A 26,968-nucleotide genomic window follows, 5' to 3' on the forward strand; every position below is an offset into this window, starting at 1 on the left:
CAGCCTGGTCTACATAGTGAAACCCTGTCTCAAAAAAGAAAAGAAAGAAAGAAGGAAAGGGAGGGAGGGAGGGAGGGAGGGAGGGAGGGAGGGAGAGAGAGAGAGAGAGAGAGAGAGAGAGAGAGAGAGAGAGAGAGAGAGAGAGAGAGAGAGGTGACTAGGTGACTAGGCAGGGCGTGGTGGCCACCCCTTGAATCCCAGCACTCTAGGGGCAGAGGTAAGAGAATCTCTTTGTCTTTAAGGTCATCCTGGTCTATACAATGAGTTTCAGGCCAGCGAGAGCTACAGAGTAAGACCCTGTCTCAACAAGTCGGGTGAAGAGAGTAGAGGAACATATTCAACATTAGCCTCTGGCCGCCATGTACAGGAGAGGCCTTACATGCCTGGGCCTATACGGTCATGAGAGGTACATACAACACACACATAAAATAAAAACAAAAACGAAATAACATGGAAATGCTAATTATATATAATGCCTAGGGTTGTTACATGAAATAATAAAAAACTGGTTAGAATAATGCTTGACAAATAATTAGGAATCAGTACTTTTTACTTAATTTTCAATACATTTTCCAAAGGATATTTTGCGTAAAGCCTGTGTTTAGCTTTTTAAATTCTCTTTGATATGCTTTCTTTTTGAGACAGGGTCTCAGTATTCCAGGCTAGCCTCAAACTCGCTGTGTAACTGAAGCTGACCTCTCAAGTCCTGGGCTTCCAGATGTGCGGCACCCCGGTTTATGTGGTGCTAGGGACAGAATCCAGGGTTTTGTGAATGCACACCTACCCACCCACCCCAGCTACTGTTCTTTAAACACCAGCCGCCTCGTCTTTTGTCCCAGGGTTTCTCCTGGCTTGTAACTTGCCAAGGGCTAGCTGGCCAGTGAACCCTAGGGATTTTCCTGTCTCCACCTCTCCAGCACCAGGATTGTTAAGTACACACCACCACACTCAATTTGTATTTAGTATGGGTTCTGGGGTTAAATTCAGGCCCGTGTGCTTCCCAGATAAGCACTTATTGATGGTACCGTCTTCCCAGCCCACCCTTATTATTACCTCTACACACATTGAGAATGACGTCCGACAGTGTTACAATTGATTTCCCTTCTTCTGTCGAACATAAAATTTAAAAGTCAAGAGGAAAATTATAGCCCACTATATTACTCAAGCTTTTTGGATTTTTATTTTATGTATACGAGTGTTTTGCCTTTATGTGTATGCACCATGTGCGGGCTAGGAACTGACCCTGGGTTCTTTGAAAGAGCAGCAAGTGCTCTTAACCACTGAGCCATCTCTCCACTCCACCTCCCCTTTTTAAGCATTGCTGTTATTCATTCTCCATTACTGATCATTTAAATTTGTTTCATTTATCATGTCCTGTAGTCATACTCTACGGAAGACCAGTGGGCCACAGATCCTCAGGCTTCTTCATCCCACTCGTTGCCTTCATTCCTGAAGACTATCTTTGCTGGGTATGAAAATCCAAGCTGATGCTGACTTTCCTTCAGCACTTACAAGGTATTGTACCACCTTCTTCTGGCTGCCGTGGTTCTTCTGAGAGTGCCCCTGTCATTTGACTGGCATCCCTGGGTCAGACCTCTTAGTGTTGACACTGTTTCTCTGTTTTCCATTTTCAGTGTAATTATGACATTCCGACATGGGTTTCCTTGGCTTTATCCCTTTGGGTTTGATATTGACTTCTCGACTGTTGGCTGTCTTTTGCCAAATTTGGGAGAATTTCAGTGATTTGTTTTTTATTTTTATTTATTTTGTTGGTTGGTTGGTTTGGTTTTTCAATACAAGGTTTCTCTGTGTGGTCTTGGCTGCCCTGGAATTCACTCTTTAGACCAGGCTGGCCTCGAACTCACAGAGATCCACCTGCCTCTGCCCTCCAAGTGCCAGGATTAAAGGTGTGTGCCACCACTGCCTGGTAAGTTTTTTTTTTTTTTTTTTTTTAAGATAGTATTACAATGTAGTTCAAGCTAGCCTTGAACTCACTATGTAGCCCAGGCTGGCCCTCAAACTTGATCTTTTGCCTCAGCCTCCTGAGTGCTGGGATTATAGGTGTGCGCCACCACACACAGCCTGTCAACAGGTACTGCTTCAAATGCTTTTTCAGCACTGTTCTGTACTTGTTTTGGGAATCTGATCTTGTGACTGTTAGCTTAATTCCGTTTGGGGGGCGGTGTTTGGTTTTTTTCCTCATTGTATTTCTTTTGCTCAGGAGAAAGACTATTGATCTACTGATTTTTTTTAATCCTATATTATTTTTACTCAGTTATTGAGTCTGGCCAGCCAATTTTTGTTGTTGTTTGGTTGTTTGTTTGTTTTTTTCTTTTGGTTTTTCAAGACAGGGTTTCTCTGTCTACTTTTTCAACCTTGGCTGTTCTAGAACTCACTCTATTGACCAGACTGAGCTTGAACTCATAGATCTGCTTGCCTCTGCCTCCTAAGTGCTGGGATTAAAGGCATGTACTTCCCAGAAAGTGTTTTAAATTATTTTATTTTTAATTGTGTGTATGGGGGCAGTTAGTGCATATGAACTTAGGTGCCTGCAAAGGCTGGAAGTTGCTGGATTCCCTGAAGGTGAAGTTACATGTAGTTGTGAACTGCCCAATGTGGGTGCTGGGAACCAAACTCAAGTCTTCTGGAAGAACAGTCTGAGCTTTTAGCCCTCTCTCTAGGGATGCCAGTGAATTCATAATTTCTATCAGTAAAGTTTCCAGTTCTGTAACATCTGTTTGGATCTCAACATCTATTTTTTCCCCAGTGGTGGGGAAAGTAGGAGCTGGTATTGTATGTTTTCATTTATTTCAGAGAAGTCTTAAGTGTGTGTTGAGCATTTTCTTGATAATCCCAACACCTAGCAAATATATTTGGTATCTGCTGTCTTTCTTTTCTTATTCAAAGTGAAATCCTTTTCACTTTTGTTATGATGGGTGATTTTTTTTTTTAAAGTTAGATCTTGGATATTTACGTTTTATCCTGAGATCTAAATTCTATTTCAATCTCTATTGTAGCAGGTGATAATTGACTGTCAGGGAAAGAACAATATCACCACACTGTCACAGGGTGGGAAGATCACTCTGGTGTGATGTGTAGAGTTAATCATAGCAAGGCAAGGTGGTGCTCCCACTGACCAGAGCAGAGGAGCAGCAGGGGATGGTTGTGGGCCACTTTCCCATGGTATTTGGCTGGAATGGGGGTATTGCCACCAACCTTCCCTATCTCTTTGGCTCCAGAGATCAGGATCTGTCTCCATGTGTCTCTTTCTCTTTTTCACCAGCCCGCTCCCTGCCCAGTATTTCCTGCTTGTTGGTTTCTTTAGTGCTCTGTCTGAGATGTGTAGGAAGGAATTCACCGCCCTGAGTCCTCAAGTTCTTCGCTCTTGTGCCTTCTCTCTGCAGTGTTCAGTGTCTGCCCGGGCTGTTTATATATCACACTTAGGGCTTTAGCTGCGTCTAGAAGAAAAGGGGTGTCTCTCTCATTTTATCTGGGACTAGACATCCTAGGGTTGTGTTTTTTCAGTTCCTATAACACAGCAAAACGGTGAATTTGTATTTGGTAACTCAAGTCCTTCAAATGCTCCGCTTTTCCTCTTTGGGACAGCTCTGTGTGCTTGTTAATTTTGCTCCTTTGGAGACTCTTGTCATTGGTGGCCTCTGGACGCAGCAAATTTGTCAACACTTGCACTTACAGCTTGCTGGTCTCTGTGCCCTGCTCACACCGTGAGATGCTTCTCCTTTCCACCTTCCAGACCGCTGAATTAGTCCTCCGTGGCGTCCACTCCGATTTTCAGTTCCACATTTGAAGTGGTGAATTTTTATTTTTATAGTTGGTGGCTCCAGTTGAACTCCAACACACTAGCCTACTACCTTGGTCTCCTGAGCATTTGAATGATGGTGGTGTGACGCCGTGGAGAGCTGGAATGTTTACATTTATCAGTTGCCTGTTTGGGGCAGGAGAGGCAGCTCAGCAGTTAACAGCACTTGCTGCTTTTGCAGAGAACCTGAGTTCATTTCCCTGGCCTCCTCACTCTAATCGTTTCTTTTCCATCTCTATGTGAGTCGCTTTACAATTCTTAGTTTTTTGTTTCTTTGTTTTTAATGTATTCTACTGCCAGGCGTAGTGGTGCACGCCTATAGTCCCAGCACTTGGGAGACAAAAACAGGACAAGGACCCTGTATCAGCCTCGGGTATAGAGCAAATTCCCGGTTAGCCTGGGCTCTATGGGACCCTGTCTCAAGAACAAAACCAAACCGAAGCATTCTTTCTTCTTTACAAGACAGAATATCTATCCCATATGGTTCTGGTTCCCAGCTTGAGGCTACCCCTTCAAGGACTTGGCTCCCCTCAATGGCATCTGCTCTGCTCTGCCTGCTCCCATCAGTACCTGTCCAGGGCAGCCTGTTGTGGCCTCTTGGGAGCAGCAGTTCAGAATCAAGAAAGGGAAGAAAGACACTACTGCTTCTTCGGTGGTTTAGTGAGGAACAAGGTGTTTTGGGGACCCACTAGGCTGAGATGAAGTAGGAGAGACCTCTAGGGTCTCCGGACAGTCCCCAAATGAACGGGGAAGGGCTGGCTGCTGTGTGCCACTGTCCTGTCTGCTTCCCAAGGGCACGTGGGACTTGCTAAGCTGGGTACCCTGGGGTGGAGCTACACTGGCCCAAAGGAAGGGCCAATTGTTAGCTCATTTTCACAAAGACATCTGATAGTGAATGCCTTTTCTTTTCATTTATGTGGGTATGTGTGCCTATGTGTGTGTATACCGTGTGTGTGTGTGTGTGTGTGTGTGTGTGTGTGTGTGTGTGTGTGCCTGTGGAGGTCTACGGAGGCCAAAAGAAGGGGTTGGATCCCCTGGAGTTGGAAATACAAGTAGTGTGAGCTACCCCGTGTGGGCCAGAAACAAGCTCAGGTCCACTGGAAGAGCAGCAAGAGCTCTCAACTCCCTAGCTAGCTCTCCAGCCCCTGGACACCCTTCCTAATCCACATAGGATGCTGTGCAGGTGAGCGGTGGCTCTGGGAAAGGCAGTTTGGCCCACTTGGAACATTTCCCCCCAGGGGGCAGGTCTCAGTAGAATCATGCATGATATTTGCTCACAGGAGGACAGGGCCATCTCTCCCTCCTTGTTAATCGTCCATCTCAGTTGGGATGGGGTGGCCCCTTGGGCTGCTCTAAGATTGACAGCTCTCACTGCAAACATCCTAGCGAGGCAGGCCACTGTCTTAGTTACTTGTTGTACTAAAATGCCATGACCAAGGCGACTTATAAAAGAAAGCACTTGCTGGGCAGTGGTGGCGCACGCCTTAAATCCCAGCACTCGGGAGGCAGAGCCAGGCGGATCTTTGTGAGTTCGAGGCCAGCCTGGTCTACAGAGTGAGTTCCAGGACAGCCAGGAGTGTTTCACAGACAAATCCTGTCTCGAAAAAAAAAACCTAAATAAATAAATAAATAAATAAATAAATAAATAAATAAATAAATAAATATGTATAATGTGGGGCTTACTGTTATAGAGGGTTAGAGTCCATGACCATCATGGTGGGGAGCATGGCATCAGGCAGACAGGCCTGGTGCTGGAGCAGTAGCTGAGAGATTACATCTAGATTCACAAGCATGAACAGAGACAGCTAACTGGGAATGGCATGGGCTTCTGAAACCTCAAAGCCTGCCTCCAGTGTTACACACCTCCTCCAATGAGGCCACACCTCCTAATCCTTCCCAAATAGTTCCACCAACTAGGGACCAAGTATTCAAATGTATGAAAGCACTACAACCATCTTCTAGGGTCTTGATTCACCATGAAATTTTGTACAGCATGGTGGAGCAGCACAGTCATTGGTCCTACAGTGACTGTCTCCCTGAGCACACCCCCAGAGGTGTCCTGTAGTCCCCAGCTACAGACCCCAGTGTCCTGTGTCCTCTAGTCACCCCAGCGGTAAGGTCAGCTGTAGGCAGCAAACTCCTATCTGAAGAGAATGCCCGTGGGTAGTCACCCTAAGGTAACTTAGGGAACGTCTTCGTAATGTGATTTGGTCGCAGCCATCTTCCCCCGACACACAAGATAGAACCCTGCTACTCAGAGACACTTGGATCTAAATCCTGTGATCAATCTCTGCAACTTCATGCAGACATTTGACCTCTCTGAACTTGGCTCACTTTCGTCATCTGTGAGATAGGGGGAAAGGTATTTGTCCTGCGTCTCTCAAGGAGCTGGAAAGAATGAGACGAGAGGACAGCTCTGACTTGGGGTGTTGACAACTATAAAATTCCTTGGAAGGATAGAAGGTATGAATGTAGTGCTGGAAGATGGTAGCATCAGTTGCTGGGGTTGTAGGAAGAAGGCTGGAGTTGTGAATTTGTCACCATCCGGTATATCCAGAGGAGAACTCCCTGAAGGAAAAGGACCATGGGTAGTGGGAGAAACCACATTAGGAACACAATAGTCACAGTCGCTAGGGTGTGCATTCCTGGGAGCTGATCTCCCAAACAGCAAACTAGGAGAGTAGAGGGAATTTTACCAAGAGATAGAAAAGACAGCATGGGAGATGCCGAATCCATTCCTCTGTGTTCAACACTGTCCCCCAAACACTGAAGAATCCATCACCAGTGGAATGAGATCAAGGTGTACCTGGCGAAGGCCATAAAGACTCTGAGTTTGTTTTTTGTTTTTTTTTTTTGTGAGACTCATTCTCAACTCTATGCAAATGTCCCAATTTCTCCCTCTGTTTCCAAGTCATTAAGTCCATGGCATTAGCAAAATATTAGAATTCCAGTGTTACCAGTAGCATCAAGGAAAGAAATACAAGCAGACAGGCTTATGTGAGAGCGAAGGAAGCAATCCAGAAAGGAGATGTGTGCTCCAGACCCATAACAAAACGGAAGCGCAAGGAGGCCATTGTTGGTGGGTGCCTGCAGTAAGTGATTAGGAAGGTTTGGAGAGTACAGAAGACTGAGCAATCCATTAAGAAGGACATGGTGGCCAGGCATGGTGGCGCATGCCTTTCATCCCAGCACTCGGCAGGCAGAGAGGCAGGTGGAGCTTTGTGAGTTCGAGGCCAGCCTGGTCTGTAGAGCGAGTTCCAGGACAGTGAGGGCTACACAGAGAGACCCCGTGGTATCACTGTGACCAAAATGCCCATCAGAATCAGCCGAGGAAAGGAAATCTTAATTTTAACTCGTAGTCGCCTAGCCTCACATGCTTAGCAGAACAACATGGTTGCAGCAGCGTGTGGTAGAGGACAGCTGTTCATATCTCAGCGGATCAGACAACAGGGAGCATGCTAGAGCCATGGGCCAGCCTACAGCATCCAAAGGCCACACCGAGGGACCTACTTTCTAAAGTCCTCAGTTCCCCTCAAACAGTACCATCAGCTGGGGAATCAGCACTCCAGGCATGAGCCTGGAGGGAGGCATTCCGTTCAAGCTATACCACGGACTTACTAGTCCAACTCAGTTCTTAGGACTTTATGACGAGATGAGTCATTCTCAATAAGTGAGCGAGGATGTCTGCATCTTCATTTTCAAATCTGGGGAGTAAGAACTGTTGCTTTTAATGCCAACATTTCTCCCTGCAGAGCAGTAACTCCTTAGCCTCGGGCGGTCACGTGGTCTTCGGGACGGCTGCCTGGTTGGCTCCATCTGTAGAGCACAGCAGCACCTCTCCTTTGTGACGAGATAATGTTAACTCTAGAATCCAGATCTCAAACATCAGTCAGCAGAGGGCTCCCAGGGGCTCGACTGTCATCAGATACCATTCTTTCTCTTTACAGAGGAGAAGCTGTAGCCCAGAGTCGTGGCTTGCCACATGCTAAGGAAGGGGGAACCAGAGTCAAGAACTCGGGCAGAGATGTCACAGAGGGGTGGTTCTTTGGTTGTTGTGACCACATTGGGCTCCTTATCCCTCATCCTTATGAGTGCAAGACACAGCTGTGCTCCACTATGCCTGCGTGGGGCGGGGCTTACTTCCAATGGTCCCCTGCAGCACTCTTAACAGTTCATGGGACTGACTTCACCAGAGTCTTTTTTTTTTTTTTTAATCCTTTTAGCTCTTTGGTGGGGCCACCCAGCTCCCAAATAAAATCACACGGAAACTTATTATTACTTATAAATGCTCAGCTTACCTTGGCTTGTTTCTGGCCAGCTTTTTTTGTTGTTGTTTTTTCGAGACAGGGTTTCTCTGTGTAGTTTTGGTGCCTGTCCTGGATTTCGCTCTGTAGACCAGGCTGGCCTCGAACTCACAGAGATCTGCCTGGCTCTGCCTCCCGACTGTTGGGATTAAAGGCGTGCACCACCACTGCCTGGCACTAGCCAGCTTTTCTTAGATTAATCTGTCTACCTTTTGCCTCTGAGTTTTGTTTTTGTTTTTGTTTTTTTGTTTTGTTTTTCAAGACAGGGTTTCTCTGTGTAGCTTTGGAGTCTATCCTGGACTCACTGTGTAGCCCAGGCTGATCTCAAACTCACAGAGATCTGCCTGCCTCTGCTTCCCAAGTGCTGGGATTAAAGGCATGCGCCACCACCGCCCAGCTTTGCCTCTGAGCTTTTACCTTTCTCTATTTCTGCATATCTTTTCTTTCCGGCTTATTCCATGTCTGGCTGTGTGGCTGTGTGGCTGTGTGGCTTGCTCCTCCTTTTCTTGCTCCTTCATCTCTCTTCCCAGATTTCTCCTCCTGTTTCTTCTCTCTGCCTGCCAGCCCTGCCTATCCTCTCTCCTGCCTCGCTATTGGTCATTCAGCTCTTTTTTAAACCAATCAGGTGTTTTATATAGACAAAATAACACAGCTTTACAGAGTTAAACAAATGCAACACATCTTTGCATCATTAAACAATGTTCCACAGCATACACAAATGTAACATCTTACTATTCTTCAAGAGTCCCAACGCAGTTGCCTTTACTATACTTCCTCATTAAGAAGAATTTGAATATAAGCCACTATTGCATTCCTTATCCAGTATGGATCTATATTAAAATCATTGCACTTCAAAAGGCTTAGGTCCATGATGGGCACTCAGCCAGGCTGAAGGAGTGGACAGACGGACGGACGGACGGACAGATGACTGCTTAAACCACTAAGGACTCATGCCACTTAGATGTGAAAGAGACCCGAAGATCACTGAACCCCACTTCTCCTCTCTGCTGAGTGCCCAGGCAGGAGAGGATTTATACAAGTAGAAGAACTCTATGTCACCCCTCCTCTGTCCTGCTTCAAGCCACAGTGATTTCCTTCACCCATCCTGCTTCTCAGTATTTTGATGTGAAGGCATTAAAATTGCCAATACGCTTGCATTCTGGCACACAAACTAAACATTTATAATGTCTAATACAAAACACTACTCCATACAAAATGGAGGGGTCAGATTTTTGTTTTTGTTTTTTTTAACCCTATGGGATTTGATCATTCTGAAGAATACTCTGTGTTCTAAATCACTATAGACAGTAAAACTGAAATTTCAAGCAGTAAACTATTCTATTTTGGGAACAATAGAGGTGTAGTCAGGAGGAGCTGGGCATCCTAAGAAGGGAATTGGAGAGAAGAGCTCACCATTAAGTCAGCTCTTAGGAGTATTTGAATGCAAAGAAGATTAGTACAGATAAAGGGAAGGTACAGGCACTTAGCAGATGACAAATGGCACCCTCACTGCCATCGAGAGAAGGAACTTTGAGCTGAAATGGTACTTATGGGAAATAAATGAAAATCTCAGATGTTTTAGTCAGGAAGTCTCATTAGGATGCAACACAGAGTCTCATTATGGTTATTATATGGTGTGACTAAAAAAAGGAGAGACAGCTGAGAGGGACGAGGCACCACCAAATAGCAGTCTCGCTGTGTCTGGTTCGGTGTTAATACAGCAACACCTGAGGCTGTCCTCCGTAAAAACTGACTCTTCGGGGTGACGAAGGAGAAGACTGGGTGATTTGTATTGAAATGATAACTGGTAGGGTAAACCTCTTCTGAGAAGCTTACATATATACGTGTGTGTGTGTGTGTGTGTGTGTGTGTGTGTGTATTTGCCAATTTATTTATTCACTCAGAAGCATTTATGGCATATTAAGTAGAAAGACAAAACCCAGTAAGGCATTATCTTTTTCAAGACAGTCCCAAGAAGACAGACACACTAGCAAACCACTGTAATGAGTATGTGTGTGTGTTTGTGTGTGTGTATGTGTGTGTTTGTGTGTGTGTATGTGTGTGTGTGTCGGGGGGCGGTGCTTTATCTGACAGATGTGGAAATTTATCAGATACACTGAGGGAGACTAGGAAGGCTTGAGGAAGCAGAAAACATTAAAGGCTGAGTTTGTCTGTCAGGCAGGGTAGAGGTGGGAACTGAGGAAGCCTTCTAGTGGGTGGTGAGAGAGTGCTCACACCAAGTCTTCAGTTGTGAGAAGTTCCGATGTGAGCCTCAGGGCAGCTGCTTTAACTGTACAGAGGGAACTTACTCTCTGGATGCTCAGCCTCCTTCTCTGAGGTAAGCAGAGCAAGCACACTGTTATAAGCAGGTAGCAGTCGATGGCTTAAGCATCATTAACAGTGTCGGCTAGCAGGCCATCCCCCTGCCCCAGAGCAGAATTTAGACCATTGCCAGGTTGCAGATGTTCCTGTGATGGCCCCTTTCCTGAGGAAGAAACCCCCGATCTGAGGTTCTAGAACTTTCCCCAAAATTACACAGGGTAAAAAAGTAGCAGCATTGGGATTTGAACCCAGGTGCCCGACTCTTGGTCTGTATTTTTAGCACAAAGCTTGTGGTTTTGTTGTTGTTTGTTTGCTTGTTTTGATATGGAATGCTTCGTGAATTTTTGTGTTATCCTCTTGCAGGGACCCTGCCACTCTTCTCTGTATCATTTCACTTTTTTAGTATATGTGAAGCTGAAGTGAGCACAAGTTCGTGTCTTTTATTTCATGATGTAGCCTGGGAACATAGGCGTTTGGTGGGCAGGTGTGCAAGGAGTGGAGATGAGCCTTTAGCCATAGTAGGGCATTAAGACGTAATTGCCAGGCATGGTGGTGCACACCTTTAACCACAGAACTTGGGAGGTAGAGGCAGGAGGATCTCTGGGTGTTCCAGTTCAACCTGTCCTATATAGTGAGCTCCAGGTAGAGAGACTGTATCTTAAAAAAAAAAAAAAAAGAAAGAAAGAAAAAAAGGAAGGAGCAGCAGAGGAATCTTCAGGAAGGGGGACTTATCAGTTTGTGTTTAGAGACTGTGGCAGCGTAAGAAGGATGAAGGAGAAACTGGTTAGATAGGAGGTATCACCACAACCCTGGTAAGAAGCAGTGAGACTGAGCTGGACAAATATCTCAGCGGTTAAGAGTGTGTACTGCTCTTGCAGAGGACCTGAGTTCACTTCCCAGCACCCATGTCAGGTGACTCGCAACAGCCTGTTACTCCACCTCCAGGGATCCAATGCTTCTGACCTCCATGGGCATCTACATCACGTGTTCATATGCATGTGAGTGCACACACACACACACACACACACACACACACACACACCCCGTTGTAACAAGTCTTTCTCTTTACTGCCAGCCCCCAAATAATGACACAGAGTCTTCTCGCCAATTATGAAAGCTCAGCCTTAGCTTAGGCTTGTCCACTAGCTCTTATAACTTAAATTAACCCATTTATATTAACCTAGATTTTGCCTTGTGCCTTTTTACCTTTCTCTCATTCTGTATGTCCGGCTCCCATATCTCATTGGGGTGCCTCTGCACCTCAGTTTTCTCCTCTGACTTCCTCTCTGTGTACCTGGAAGTCCTGCTTGTACTTCCTACCTAGCTATTGACCATTCAGTTTTTTACTACACCACTCACAGCAATCCATTTTCACCCAATGTACAAATATCCTACAACATTTCTCCCTTTTGTCTAAATAAAGGAAAGGTTTTAATTCTAACATAGTAAAACTGTATACAATAAGAACAATTATCAGGTAAGAATTAGATTTACAATGTCCAGTCTTATCTGTATTTGGCAAGTTCAGATAAAATATTCCATTATCTATCCTATCTTGGTGAATCCAAAGTTTTGTACCTGATTTACCTTTTATTCTAACTTGTATTACCAATCCAAAACTATCTTTTTAGACTTTAAAACATTTTCTTAGATAAACAAATTAAGCTTTTATGTCTCTCAACCCTATATAGTTTACATCTATTATCTGAGTTTCTTTTCTGAATTTGGTAGCAAGGAAAACTGTAACTATAACTATCTTGTCTTTAATTCCATCATGGACTCAGAGAAGGATATATTACCTGAGTAAACAGGAAGTGCAGAGCAAACAACTTCCAAAACTATATAAACAACAGAGACAGCTGGATGCCTGGACAGTCACTCAAGTTTCCTCTGTAGTATTGGGTCATCCATCTTTGGCCTACCGGTCTAGAATGTCTGACAGATTTTTCTGTGAAGAAGGAATTTGAAGGACTGTCCTACCTTGTCTTGGCAAGGCTCAGCAGTTGCTTTCCTTTGTGTCCTGCTTGTCCAGTTTGTAGGGCATTCTGTCAGCAGCTGAGACAAGGGCAGTTTCTTGCCCAGTGGCTAATTATGCACAATAAAAACAAACTCCATATGGAGGTTCTTTGATGCTCATCATCTTTTTTTGAAGTAAATTGGTGCTGCCAGGAGCAGGCATGTCTCACTGTCATAAAAGCCTTAGGTCATTAAACTTATTAAATGCCATATTATGTTGGTCTCTGAAGTATTTGAAGACCCTTTATCTATCTAAAATATATCTCTGTTTAACCTTGAAAGCATACCTACCATAACTACAAGTTTGATTATTAGAGATGACTACTAACCTGTATTTCTTAATTATAGATTATATTTTTAAATGACCAGCATAGGTACAATACCTTAAACAAGAGTAGAAACATATATACATTATAAAAAAAACCCTTAAATTTGTATCAGTATACAAAAATGCATACCAATGTAAAATATTTGAGACTAGTGGTTATTCAAAAGTAGACTCAACAATCCACCTCTTTATCCCATCATTATATGCTATATGCCCCTTTTCCCCTTAAGAAATGATCATTGAATCCAACCTTTGTTGCTTAGTTTCCTCTCTTAACATGACCAGTAACAATTTTTAGCCAATCCCTGTAAACAATTACAAACACCCATACCCCACCAAATGACCACTCACCCCGCCTCTTGGGAACGTGGTCATCATGTTCCTATTCTCTGAGGGCAATAGCATCTTTAGGGGACCCTAAGAAAATGGGGATAATGGTCAAGTCTTGGGAAAACTAGCTGTATTGTTTGTTGTTCAGTCTCTGCGTGATGGGAAACTGTAGAGCTTAACTGAAGTCCTGGCTGGAGAGTCTGTGGGGCTGGACTATCTCAGCAAGCAGCCGTGAAGTTGTTCTGGATGTAGAATTTTGATGAAACTGCTATAGAGTCATTCTGAGAGGTTGGATCACTTGGACTACATGTCTTCATTGGTGTTTGGTCCTTTTTTTTTTTTCTTCTAAAAACACACAAACTTTTAAAGGTAACATATATATCTGTATTAACCCAAGTATGGAATGTTGGTTTGTACAAGTTAGCTAAATACTTTATATATATATATATATATATATATATATATATATATATATATTTGAACAGAAAAAAGGCATCTGTCAACTTTATAAGTCTATTTGGACTGTATAACCAAACCTCTCTCCATGCCATGTGAAAGCATAGTATTAATAATAAGTCATGAGGATTTTTAGCCAACAAGATTTATCTTGTCTCATCCAGTCTCAGAGCTGTTTGCATGAGAGGGATCAGCATATACATCACCTATCTTGTAGTTTTTCTTGATTAATTTCTTTATGTCTGTAGAAAAGATTTTCAGGAGGCCTCCCTGATCAAACCTGGTCTCTATTAATTTTGAAGGAATCCACAGCTTCTCATTTCCTGTGGAAACAAAAGTACAGCTTCTTCCCCAACGCAACACATTTTCCATTCTGAATTTCCATTCTGAAGCCAAGACATCCCTAAAGTGTATAGGCTGGTTTATTTCAGCAGTCCCTCTTATAATCCAATGTCTCTCAGCAGTTGTCATTTTTTATTCATTAGCATTTAAAAAAATTCATTGCCAACAAAGCACCATACAGGTTCCAGACACCCTGTATATTTCCCATCTTTACATGGCTTTTTAAAAATACTCTTTTACTCTCTTTTTAAAGACTTCACTTTACAAATTTTAAACTATTTTTATGAGTGTTTATACACCTTTTCTTTTCTTTCTTCAGCACCTAAGCACATTTTTAAGCATGCTATATCTGTTTAGAGGTTTTCTCAATCTAGATCTGACTTTCTGTGCATCTACAGCATTTTCTGATCCTGAGGCAAATTTCATACTCCTCTGGCTGCTGGCCATGACCCCTCTGTTCCCTGAGGGCCTAGCCTCATGTCATCGGATACTGGGTGGGAGCTGTGTTACTGCTCCAGCTCTGGGAATTTGTTGAGTGTGAGCAGCTGGCATTTTTCCTCGTGCCCAAGCGGCTCCAATGCTCTGCTGCACAGCAGGGCCTTTTAAATGAGCTGCAGGGGCTCTGGATGCTTCCAGCACTGGGCTCTGCGATGTGACCCACACTGGGTGCCAACTGTAATGAGTCTTTCTCTGTGCCGCCAGCTCCCAAATAATGACATGGAGACTTATTGTGAAAGCTCAGCCTTAGCTTAGGCTTTTCCCACTGGCTCTTCTAACTTAAACTAACCCACTTATATTAATCTACATTTTGCCTTGTGGCATTTTACTTTTCTTTCATTCTGTATGTCCGACTCCCTCCATGTCTCGTTGGCATCTCTCTGTGCTTAATTATCTCCTCCTACTTCCTCTCTCTGTGCCCAGAAGTCCACCTATACCTCCTGCCTAGCTATTGGCCATTCAGTTTTTTATTACACCAATCACAGCAATACATTTTCACACAGTGTAGAATATCCCACAACACATAAATCTTAAAAAAAAAAAATCCTATAAACTGCTGCAAGGGCGATAGATGAAGAGGAGGAGTGTGTAAGAGACATCAAGGAGACAGGGTGGACTGGACCTAGTGGCTGCCAGGAATGAGGTTTGGTTTTTGGCTTTGGTGCCTGTAGAAAGATGGTGCCTCCACAAGTAGAGACAGAGAAACATAATTTAAAGGAAAGATATGCATTTGTTCCTGGCTCTGTCGAGCCTGGGACCCCAGAGGGGTATTTGGGAGGTGTTCAGGTATCATTTGTGTGTCTGGGTTTGGAGCACAAAAGAATGACTGGACTTGAGTCACCAGTCCATAGAAGTCAGATGCAGAAAGACAATGTTTTCTCTTATGTGTAATTTAGATTCCATATGTACACATATACTTGAAAATGGGAGAGTATTTGGGAAGATAAAGAGAGCTGACTAGAAGGGAGGGGGGCAGGAATGGGGTGGTAAATATGGCAGTACACCAGGTACATGACTGAAATGTCATGATGAAGCCTGTCACTTTGTACAATAAATATGTTCTAATAAAATTAAGGAGAAGAATTGCTCCACAAGAGTGCAAAAAGAAAGACGTCAAACAGGCAAAGAATGGAACTGTGGGATCTACCAGGCTGGCAGGTGAGGGAGAACCAACCTAGGAGGCTGTCGGGGAAGAGCGGCCAGGTGGCAACCCACACAGAGTGGGGGCTCTGAAGCCAAAGGTAGCCCTGCTGGAAGGCACCTCTGACCTCAGCAGCTAGGAAATTTGTGACGGATAGGATCAGACCTGGTGGGAAAATTTTGTTCTTGTTGGACAACATGGCTGAGCTCTTGTTTTCCTGTCTGACACATGCCCTGTTTGGTGTTTAACCTGTACTGCGGGCATAATTTAGTTATTGATCTTCGTCTATGACATAGCCATTCAATTAAACTTTATTATAAATTGTAGGTTCACAGGCTATTGCGAAATATATTTAATTTTCTTAAAGCTAACTTTAAACTCAACATGGCTTCTGCATCTTCCATTTCGACCCACTTCCCCTAGAGGTGCTTACCCTGTCTAGGACAGAAACAGGGAAGAGAGGCATCTATCTGCCCGTGGAAATGGGTCTTCCAAAAATGGAGCCGCTGGCGAGAGAGTGGCCTGGGTTTGGGACTGGAAGCTCGGGAGCTGGTGGGAGCTAGAGTGTGCAGGCCCGACTGGTTCCCAAGGGTCAAGGGCTGACCTGTTGCCTGCCCCACCTGACCTTGAATTAAGGATCCCGCCTGTCTCTGCTCCATTTGATTCCCAAAATGGTCAAAATTTGACAATCTGGTGGCACCCCTTCCATCCCTAAAATTCGTCCCATGAACCGGCACCATTAATAACACAACATTATTACTATTGACCAGGATTAGCCTCCTCTAACTCTTCAGTTCAGCTTTACTCCTGCCCGTTTCTGTGAAATCTGTGACATCCTAGGGTCTTCATTCTGGTCCTCTGCCTGGAATGCCTTTTCCACATTCTTTTTTCTTTTTCTTTCTTTCTTTTTTTTTTTCAAGATAAGAGTTTTGGTGCTTGTCCTGGATCTCGCTCTGTAGACCAGGCTGGCCTCGAACTCACAGAGATCCGCTGGCTCTGCCTCCCGAGTGCTGGGATTAAAGGTGTACACCACTGCAGCCACAGCCTGGTGCCTTTCCACATTCTATTGGCCAACTCCAGTTGGCGGTCCAGTTTGTTGTTCAGAAGGCATCCCCTCCAGCAGGCCTTCAGCAGGCGGGATGGTGCTATGGGTGCTAGATCGGCACTTTATTAAGTCGGCTAGGCTGTACGGTCTAGAAAACAAGGACTGTGTTTTTTTCTGGAGGCCGCTCCTCCAGTGTCTGGTACAGCATAAGCCTGGAGGTCCAGCTCTTGCATCTTAGAGACTTGCATGGGGAGAGAAAGGTGGTAGGGTTGTAACACAGGAACCGGGTGACCGGACTGGGGGAATCAGAAGAGGCATGACTGCAAAGCCCCAGGTTACTCCAGCAGTTTATGGCTTCCAGACTTTCCGAGCCCCACAGAACAGAAAGATTGGGGAGTATGGCCTCTCAGGGCAGAGGCAGGGGTAGTGGTCAACAGTTCCTAAAGTGCGGCCACTCCCTTCCACTTCCCTCGGCAGGAGAGACTGGGGACCAAGAGTGGGGAGACATGAGGAAGAATAAAGGTCCTCTGTGTTCCCCAGGGTCTCCTACCTCGAGGTAAGAGAGCTGGGAAGGCAGAGGTTAGTAAGAAAGGGATCATTCTGGGTTCCATCTCAGGCCGCGGGTCTGGGTGACCTTGGGGTGTCCCTTTCCCCTCCCGGCCTCAGTGTCCCCGTGGGGACGCTGCGCGTCCCGGGGCGGGTGAGGTGGGGAGAGCCAGAGGAGGCAGGGCCGGGGTGGGAGCAGGACCGCCCACTGCGGCGGGCCAGGACCTCCGGAGCCGGCAGGGGCGGCGCGCGGGGCTCCTCCCCCGGGGCGGGGGTCGCGGCGCCGGCAGCTGGCGGCCCCGCAGCTGCAGCCTCAGCACCTGCCGCCGCCAGACGGCGCGGGCGCAGCCGGGCCCGGCGTCCCCCCCCCCCCCCCCCACCCTCCGGCTGCAGCCGCGGCGCGGGAGGCGGAGCCCGAGCCGAGCCCGAGCCGAGCCGCTGCCCGAGCCCGGCCCGCTACCGTGGCCGCCGCTGGGCGGGGCGCCCCTGCCACTGCTCCCGCCGGCTCCGCGTGCGCGCGGGCGGCGCCTCCTCTGCAGGTAAGGGCGAGGCCCCCGCGCCGCCGCAAAGTTTTGGGGAGGACCTGAGTCCCCACATCCCAGGCCTGCGCCTCCGGGAGCTGCCTCCTCGGCTTCTTCCGCGCCGCCCTCCACGCTGCGCTCGCTCCCGGGTGACCCGCGCCGCTCCTCGTGTCCTCACTCCCGGCGCCCGTGGCTTGGCCGCCGGCTTGCTTGGGACCTGCAACGGTTAACTCTGTACACGGGATCCCTGTGCCTTAAGTTTCCGAGGTCTGCACCGTGTAGTTAGTGGGAGGAGCGGCCAGCCGGGAGGCAGACCTGGGTTCAGGTGCGGCCGCCGCCAGCGCCAACTTTCTGAGTGACCTCAGATGAGCCCTCCCTGTCCGGTCTCGACGGCCACACCTGGACCAGAGTGGGTTGAGTTGTTCTCCAGGGCGATCAGCTGCGGCGTCCTGTCTGTATTGCTCTGTTTTGAGTGGAGGAGCACCCGGAGAGTGTTTCGGCTCCAGGGCTCATGGGGCGTGGGAGAGCAAGGTTGGAGACACCAGAAGTCAGTATTGGGGGAAGAGGGTCACGTCACTAACTTACAGCAGCCTTGGCTGAGTTTTAGGATGGGTGTGGTGAAAGCCTCTGGAAATGGAGGCGCTCCAAGGGCTAAGTGTCCCGGGGCGATCCCGGCTGTGTGACCTTGGGCAAGTCCACCGGTTTTGGCTGGTTTTGGCGCCTTTCTAAGGTAGGGTAGAAGGAGTGTTCAGGATATGTATTATTGAAATAGATTGAGATGGATTAGCTATACACTCTACAGAAGGGGATTCTCTGAGCTCTGCCTTGGAGGGTCAGTTTGGGTGGAGCCATTAATTCACCAAGAATCTATCCAGCACTTACAAATTGGTGTTTGGAAAATGAAGGAAGCATTTGGAGTTTGCTCCAGGAGTCTCAAAATAGACATGGCAAGGGTTGGCGAAAGCGCGCCTTGCCTTCTCCGGTGCATTGGCCCATCATAAAATATTCAACGGCATAATGATTTGTTTTCAAAGTGGCTTATAGATCAGGAAATGTTTCTGTTTGTGAGGCGGTTATTTTTTGCAAAAACCTCACCAAATTGAGGGAGGAAGATAATGCACTGTTGTAGGGCCCTGAAGGTTGCTTGTGGGTATTTATTTCCAACCTAAGGTGAGGTTGAGATGCTTTCCAATGCAGGTCATGGAGACTCACTCTAAACCAGGAGCCCCCTGGTGGGTGTGGCGTGGCCATGGGGTTCAGGAAGGACAGGCCCTGACTTCCAGGACTGGTGAATTATGGTACAGCCAGAGCAAAGTGGAGAGTGTGATACCTGACCATGTGTGGAGCAAGGCGAACTTTGTCTCTTTGGCCAGTGTCTTGTGCTGCAGTTAGTGTCTCCCCAGTGAGAGACATCTCATGGAAGCAATTCTACTTGATTTCCTCCCTAGACATCCTGGTTTTAGGTTGCAAGCCTTATGAAGTCAGAAGGCTGGGGAGGTTGGTTTTGCGCCTGGGTGGACTTGTGATACCTAAGTTTGCCTTTCCTAGGTGATGTTCTGATTTGGAGACTAATTGCCTAGAGCCTTTTTATCCCTGCAGAGGCATTCAGACACAAGCTTGACTTACCCCTCCTCATCCTATCTAGTGCTGGCTTCTCGGGCTCTTTCTCACCACGCATTGGGAGGAAATGAGGAAAATTACTGCCAGGTTCCCTCACTGCACCAGCTGAGGAGTAGAGAATTATACTGCAGGGCTTCTGGACTCCATCGGTGGGGGCTTGTGGAAATGGACTGTGAACTCCAGCCGGAGAGTTGGAGGAGCTGAGGGAGGACTGAGGGAAGGACAGGATTGCAACAGGTGGAAGGGGAGGTCATTTTCAAGTCAAGGGACTGGGACAGGCTAGCAAAGTTTAGGTCACAGGAGGGCAGGGAGTCTGGCGGAAGCTCAAAGCTGGCAGAGCCCGCTGAAAGCAGAGTTGGGGGGGGAAGTGCGTCAGTCTCCACTGGCTGTGGGATTTGGGTCCTCTGACTCTCGATTTTCTCATTTGCCAAAGGAGAATAGAGATAATGGCCAATGCACAAGGGAGAGCGTATGTGAAAGCGACAGGCGTGGTGTTTGTATGTAATAGTGTTTGGTCAGAGTGGGTACCTCTTTTAGCATGTTCATGGGCAGCAGGTTCAGTAGGTGCTGTGCACTCGTGGGATATAAAAATGGTGTCTTTGTTTGAACTTGTGCATCGATGTAGAACCTTTCTCCCAGGGTAGAGCTCTGGTGACAGTGTGTTCCTTCTCAGGGAACCTCCTGATCCCAGAGACAGGCACGTGTTCTCTGGAGGGAGCTCAGATCTGATTCGGACACCGACAGCTTCCAGTGTCCCGTAAATACCGAAGGTGGTGGAGGCTACCGATGGGGTCATCAGAAGCCACAATCCCTGCCCTCCCACAGGCTTATCACTGTGTGCTCAAGGACCCAGGCAGGAGGATTTGACAGTCACTTATAAATGTGTCAGCTTTGTCCATGTAGGGAACTGGGCCCCGGCTCTCTTCTGCTTTTGTGTAGGATGCTGAACACTTAGAGTGGTCAAAGAACGAGACCAGGGGGTGGAGAACAGCACTCGATACTTTATGACCCCGCGTAGCACGACGTAGCATCCACGACACTCCCCGCCTGGTTCATTCAGCAGTTATTCATAGGATGGCTATGTGAACCAGAGAATTATTCTAGGATAACAAGAGACCAGGTCTCTCTGCCTTACCCAAGTTTGTGTTCCGGTTAGAGAAGCAGAATAAGCAACTAAATACACAGTTAGGCAATTGCAGGTTGTGCCATGAAAGAGACACTCGGGGCAGTATGGGAGAAAGTGATAGGCGCAGAGCATGGGGGCCTTAGGGATGCTTGTCTGGGTCTCCAAATGCTACCGCAAAGGATCTAGGAAGGGGCGGTGCTGAAGCTTCCTGGAAGAGAATACAGATTTGGGCCACCCTACCTGGATCTGTCTACTTATTCTGCATGTATTCTACCTTTAGGTTACTTAGTATTTAAAAACTCTGTGTGTGTGTGTGTGTGTGTGTGTGTGTGTGTGTGTGTGTGTGTATGTGTATGTATGTGTGTATGTGTACACACAAGTGTGTGCCACAGTGCATGTATTGTGGAACTTGGTTTCCTCCTTTCACCATGTGGGTCCTGGGAATTGAACTCGGGTCTTCACGTGTGGAGCCATCTCACCGGTTCCGGGTTATGTGATCTTCTGAGATTCTATTTCTTTGTTTGTATACCAGGGAAAGTGTTGTGTCCTCTTGGTAAAGTTATTGGGAGAATTAAATGTGTTGATACCTGTAAGGTACTTAGAAGAGGGGCCTGGAAAGGTGGTTCCCCAGGTAAAGGCACATGCTGCCAAGCCTGATGACCTGCAGTTAGTTCCCAGGCCCACATGGTAGAAAGAGAGAACCAATTCCCAAAAGCTGTCTCTGACTGCCATGTGCATGCTCACACAAATAAATATGATTGTGTATTACACATATTATTATGTGTGATATATATGATTTATTTTATGTGTATGAGTTTTGCTTTTATGTATGTATGTCTGTGTACTAGGTGTCAGCCTGGTGACCTTAGAGGTCAGAAGAGGGCATTGGGTCCCTGGAACTGGAGTTACAGATGGTTGTGAGCCACCATGTGGATTCTGGGAATTGAACCCAGGTTCTCCGCAGGAGTATCAAGTGCTCTTAGCTGCTGAGCCATCTCCCTAACCCCTAATTTAAGAAAAGTACTCAGAAGAGTGGCATGTATGCGATAAACACCAAGTAAAAGGGAATAAGGACCATCCCAGGTAGAGGGACTGGGTGTCTTCAGGGTGAGACAGGCTGTGTGCACAGATGCTGTCCCCACAGTTACTGGGCACATTCTGGACTAAGCCATTTGAGGCGTACAGGAGAGGGGTCTCCAGGTCACAGCACTCACTCGAAGCTGCTGTTGCTTTGCTTGGGGAATGGCATGATTAGTTGACATCCTTCAGGATCTCTTGTCCTCTCTCCCTCTCGGCCCTTCCTCTCTCACACCTGTCTTCCCTTTAATGCCTTCCCTCCCTTTCCCTTTCCTCTCTGTTTTTTCTCTTCCCCTTTCTCACCACAAGCCCCCCAGAACAGGGCCCTTTAGTTGCTCACTGATGAATGAAGGGAACGCTTGAGTGAGGTTGAGTGTCTGGCCATGCCAGCCCCGATACCGAATCCCTGACCTTGCCTCCTGGCCAAAGGGTGGTCATTAACCCCGTCTTCCTCCCAGGCTGGAGACTCCACAGCAGGAGATGAGAGTCATCTATCGCTGTGAGGAAAGTCATCGATGACTGATGACTTGTCCTCAATTGCTCCCTCTTTATGGTGGTCACGAGTAACCCTGATATTTAACTTCCAAAGTCTCTCAAACTTCCCATCTTGCCAGTCTCTCTCTCTGATATCAGGCTTCTGTCTTTTCTTCCTGAAGTGGCTCTGATCACATCCTGACCTTTCTCATAGACTTCACTGGGTCCTGTGCTGGAAGTTCAGTCTCCAGTCTTGTAGACATGCCACACACCCTTCTTCTCCCGTCCTCCATTCATAGTCTCTCATCCCTGTCTCTCGGCCACCTTACCAGGTCTCTGCCTAGCCTTAGTGGTCTTGGCTGTCCTTGGTGAGGACCAGGCTCCCTAGGGAGCCATCTTTCTAACCCCCTTGTCTCAGGTGTTCATCAGTCCCTGACCTCCCGGCAGCCTTGGTAGTGCTCATGGAGAAGCAGTTGTTTGGAAGGTTTTGTGGGTAGTCCTCTGTGCATGTAGATAGAACCCACAAGAGGCCCCCAGAATGGCAGGTGCAGCACCCCACTTCTCCCCACCCCATCCTCCTGTCGTCATGCTGAGCTGTGGTGCATGCTCGTCACACACTTGCTGTTCAAGATTGACAAAAGCCTGTGATTTTCCTGAGATCAGAAGTGATTTGAGTGAAGCCAGAGGCACGCCGCCACCGCCGCCGCCGCATAAGGGTTGCGTGTGGTCCTCAGCTGAACCCACTCGTGCAGTTCTCCCGGCTCTAAATTAGGGCCTTACTGGGTGAAGAGTGATGCAGCTTCAAAATTGAGGAATTTTGAATTTAGCTTTTCAGTGTGGCCTATGCTAAATAAACATGCTGTGCATGTTTGAGCCTTCAAGCTTTGAACGATAATATTATAAAAAGCATTCTTTTGAAAACTTACTCATTATTGTGTGGGGGGGGGCGGGGAGAAACTCAAATTACCAAGCTTCCCCAGCCGGCACCTTTACCCACTGAGCCATCTCACCTGCCCATCAAAAGCATTTTTTACTGGACCAAGAGATCTGGTCCAGTCATCTTTCAAGTATCACACACGGCCATGTGCTCAGTGCCCTCCAACACACGGTTCTGATGTGTGCTGCTGTTGTGTTTTCACTGTAGTCTAATGCATGCAGCGACCAGGGGCTCGGAAGCAGAGCAGGAGCGTGTGTTTGTTTGGGTAAGTATAGATCCCGTCTGCAGCTCTGCAAACAGGACCGTTTGTTTTGCTTTGTTTCTAGATTAACTCTCTGCCTGAGGGACAGCGAGAAGCCTGGTGTGGCGCATTGCCAGTTGATGGGAAGCAGTAGCTATTATTTCACTGATGTGACATGATGTTTTCAGGGACTCATCTGATATTTGTGGTGGGTAAAAATGGTCCAGGCTTCCAATCATTCAGTAAGCCAGCTGCTGAACGATGTGCGTCCTTAGTGTTGGTTCTTTGGGAGAGAAAGAAAACACACACACACTCTCTCTCTTACACACACACACACACACACACACACACACACACACACACGCTGGAAAAGAGGTGGCAGTAGATATGAAAGTGTCTTCTTTTAACCTCTCTTGAGGAATAATCTAAGAACCCAGCAGTTTCTGTAAAAGGGCAACGTGGCAAATTTTCAAAATCCTGAACGGAAAGAGCTTCAGAGGAATTCATCCGGATGTAACAGCGCTCCCTTCTCTCAGATTTTGACTTAAGAGAAGACAGATGTGCAGGCAGATGAGAAAGGCTGTACTTCCTGTCCACAGTATCCAGAATATGGACAGGGTGTAGGCTACAGCCTCTTAACCTTCCCTAACCACCCATCTCCCCACCAAAACACCCACCCCACAGCTAATTAGTTGATGAGTTACTTCTGTGTTCTTAGTTGCAAATACAGAATTCAGAAGGGTGGTCTACAGCCACACCACCTTGAATGCACACGAACTCATCTTAGAAGCTAAAGAGGGCCAGGCCTGCTTACTTCTTGAATGGGAGAATTTAGATGGAGGCGGAAGAAAAGGCAATTATCAGAGAGGGATGCTTTTCATTTCCTCTTAAGATAATTGAGCTGGAACCTGGAGTCTGTGCTCTCTGGTTTTCCTGGGAAAAGAGCATCAAACTCAGACTGTGCAAGGCTCCCAGGCACCTGCTCAAGTGCTGTTTGTTGGCCGCCGGTCAGCTTGGAAAGCCATGTCTGTCTGGAGCTGCATGCCTTCCCGCCTTCCCGCCTTCCCGCCTTCTTCCTCTCTGGGGTCAGGGAACAACGTTTTTTTTTTTTGTTTGTTTTGTTTTGTTTGTTTGTTTGTTTATACGGCGCAGGAGGAATTGATTGTTTCTCTCTGAGGCTCATTTCTGGGGAGGTTCTGTGCTTACATTGTTCACAAACACCATGTAATAATAAAAGTGGGAACATGTCTTGTCTTAGGCCAAAGACCTAAATTCACACCCACTTAAAGGATATTTTAGCTGTCAGTCACAGGCCCTCCAGGGCTGCCAGCTGGTCAAGTGCACCCTTTGTCTGGGGCAGGAATTCCCGGAGCACACCCCGAGGTCTGCTTGGACTGACCTGCCTCCAGGCGCTCTGGTCCCAACCTCAGCTGACTCTGATTATGAGAAAGTTTTTGTCCCGCTGAGCCACAAATCTTTCTTGGGCGACGAACTGCCCTGCTGCCTCGACTCTGTTCTTTGAGTCTGTCCCCTCCCAGATCCATTTCTTCCTTCCTACAATAAATATTCACGCAGGGATTTAGACAGTCAGAGATCAGGCTCCCGTGTCTTCACGTCTTCAGGTAAAGTATCTTAGATTGTCTGGTGCCCCGAAAGGACTAAGTTAGGACACAGCTGTGCAGGGCTCTGCTCAGCCCAGGAGCAGGGTTGTCACCTTACTTCAGGGTTTGTATCTGGGTTATTATGACTGGAGTTAAGAGTCAGAGCCTGGCCTCCAGCAGCCCCCAAAAGCAAGGCTCGGCCACCGTCCTAAGACTCTAATTAGAGACAAGGGACTGTGAAAAGCAGAGATTTATTCAGTATAAATTGGTCCAGTGACCCCCCCCCCATCCCACCCCCAAGTCCATCATTGGAGCCCTGGCATGGGCTTTAGGTTTAAGTGGAGGAAGACTTGGAGCAAGGAGCAAGAGGTATGCAAAGTTAAATAATCCTGCTTTGGGCATGGTGTCAGTGGTCATAGCTTTGGTCTGGCAAGGGTGTCCAAAGAACTCCATATTGATTGAGAGGAAGTTGGGTGTTCCAAGGTGTGGCCTTCCTCATGGACTATGTCCTCAATTGAGAGGTAGACTGTCCTTTGAAGTTCTCATAATCCAAGGTAACTCAAAAGGAAAAAGGGCCAGTAACTTATCTCCAACCTGTCAACCCTGAAAGGGGGACATTCCTTGATTGATTAGCACACAGACCTTCCCATCCAAGCAAGTGACCCACAGCAAAGGAGGCGGGCACAAAATTAGGGTCTCTATCCTGCTTTTAGTATCCTGTGGGCTCAAGGGAGGCAAAGCAGCTTCTTTTAAGTAGAAAGGCAGCTTCTAAGTACTTAGAACCAGTGTCTGATACTGGGTAGCCTGGTCAGCCCGACTCTGGCTGCTTCTGAGCTGCTGTATTAGTTACCTGTGGGTGCTGTAACACCATCACCCCATGGCTTTTAAAGCTTCCACAGGAGGTCGCAAAATCAAGGTTTTGGCACTGCAGTCCTCTGTGTGGAGGCTGGGGCAGGAGTGGGGGCGGAGCAGGGGAGGAGGATCCTTCCTTTGCTTCTTTCAACTTAGGGTGGCTGTTATATTTCTTTTTTGGTTTGTTGTTGCTGTTTGCTTGTTGGGTCTACCTGCTCACCTAAAGCCCAGTAATGGAATTCTATATCGAAAAAAGACTTTTAGTTCCCAAATAAGAGCATATTTACAGATTCCTTGATTTGAGATTTGCACAGATTTCTTCTAGGGGATGTGGATTTCACTCAGCCCTTGGCTCTCTATTTTACTTACATTCTTTTGCTTGGGAAATTTTTTAATTACAGTGTGTGTGTGTGTGTGTGTGTGTGTGTGTGTGTGTGTGTGTGTGTGTGTGTGATCTGCATGAGTCTGCACCATATGCATATCATAACTGGTGCCCTCTGTGAGCCACCATGTGGGTCCTGGGAATTGAACCCAGGTCCTCTGGAAGAGCTGCCAGTGTTCTTAATCACAGAGTCATCTCTCCAGCCCCTAGTGGTTATATATACATGGAAGGGGAGTTGTTATGTGGACCAGGATAGCCTCAAAGTTTTGATCCCCTGTCCTGACTCGCCCTTTCGGTGCTCAGACTATAGGAATATTCCAGCAGGCCAAGCCTGCCTCTGCTTTCCAGTCCCCACGTGTTCATTCTCTCCTGTGGGTCAGCATCCTGGCTGCTGACCTACTGGGTGCTTGTGCTGCTCTGATCATCCTCTCCCTGTGTTGGGGGTGGGAGGGGCGGGGCCTGTGAGGCTCAGGCGGCCCAGAGCAGTGCAGGTCTTTCCGGTGCACACCCTCATTTCAACAGCGTGCTCCAGCTTGTCGGAGGAGTTTTATCAATGGGAAGAAGCTGCTGCTGCTGCTGTTAAAATATTCAGCAGCAGCTCTTAGAGTTACAGACAGTCCCCCGTGAGTGCCCTGGACAGAAGAGACGGGACGGGGGAGGGGGGAAGAATTTTGGGTCTTTGTATTTTCCCCCAATTTAGAAAACAAAAATCATTTGTTTTCTCAGGGCCCATATACACATCTATTTTCTATAAAAACGAAAAGAAAAACAAAACCAGGAAGTATTGGTTGGAAGGCCTGAAAAGAATGTTGCGTGAGATCCCTTCCCTTCCCCTTCAACAAGCTCCGTGCAAAGCCCTGCGGCCTTTTAAATGTGATTCACAATCTGCGGCTGCCTTCTGGGCTCACAGGGCAGTGTAGAGCACCCAAAAGCCTTGGGACAAGCAGGAGTGGTGGGTTCGCAGAGCTGAGGGAGAGCAGGGGACAGGA

The 26,968-nt window shown here is 47.1% G+C and overlaps 1 protein-coding gene and 1 non-coding gene across 4 annotated transcripts in view; one reads left to right on the forward strand and one right to left on the reverse strand.

Moving 5' to 3' along the window:
• The window catches only part of Frmpd1 (FERM and PDZ domain containing 1), a 127,581-nt gene that overhangs the window by 16,843 nt on the left and 83,770 nt on the right, over positions 1 to 26,968 (forward strand). Inside the window, exon 2 of one of the 3 annotated variants that reach the window (XM_042271086.2) lies at positions 1,381 to 1,515. The gene's annotated coding sequence lies outside the window, so the exon portion shown is untranslated. Of the gene's footprint in view, positions 1 to 1,380; positions 1,516 to 17,597; positions 17,688 to 26,968 lie in introns of those variants that run through there. The other 2 variants (XM_006986041.4, XM_076564121.1) reach the window with 2 other exon arrangements.
• On the reverse strand, positions 10,765 to 10,875 carry LOC121827710 (U6 spliceosomal RNA). Its single transcript, XR_006070023.1, has one exon. It is a non-coding gene; the product is annotated as a U6 spliceosomal RNA (small nuclear RNA).

This window comes from Peromyscus maniculatus, chromosome 2 (genome assembly GCF_049852395.1).
Source record: "Peromyscus maniculatus bairdii isolate BWxNUB_F1_BW_parent chromosome 2, HU_Pman_BW_mat_3.1, whole genome shotgun sequence".
Taxonomy (NCBI): domain Eukaryota; kingdom Metazoa; phylum Chordata; class Mammalia; order Rodentia; family Cricetidae; genus Peromyscus; species Peromyscus maniculatus.